This window comes from Penaeus monodon, chromosome 24 (assembly GCF_015228065.2).
Source record: "Penaeus monodon isolate SGIC_2016 chromosome 24, NSTDA_Pmon_1, whole genome shotgun sequence".
NCBI lineage: Eukaryota > Metazoa > Arthropoda > Malacostraca > Decapoda > Penaeidae > Penaeus > Penaeus monodon.
Window position 1 is genome coordinate 29,988,482 of NC_051409.1, and position 385 is coordinate 29,988,866.

Sequence of the window (385 nt, forward strand, 5' to 3'; positions counted from 1 at the left end):
TTACATGAAACTTTGGAAATCGTATGGGATAGATCAAAAGCTTCATACAAACATACTAACTGTGTAGCAAAAAGGACCATCTTTGGACAAACACAATAACACATCCGCATATCAACCTGTAATCATCTGGCTTGTAAGTGACTCACAATTGCATTTTTTTTTCTATTCTTTACTGCTGTTAGTAAATGGCTACCAGTTTTGCTAATACACGCCGTCCATCTCTCTTCGTAAGATTCCATTTTTAAAAGATGAGTGGATTGAAAAAGAGGTATTTGACAGTGCCAGAGATAAAAAGGTAGACATTTCTCTCTATTTGTGTGTATGTGAACTAATAAAAAACACCTAGTGATATCTAAAACTCAAATTCTAAAGACGTTTCACTATA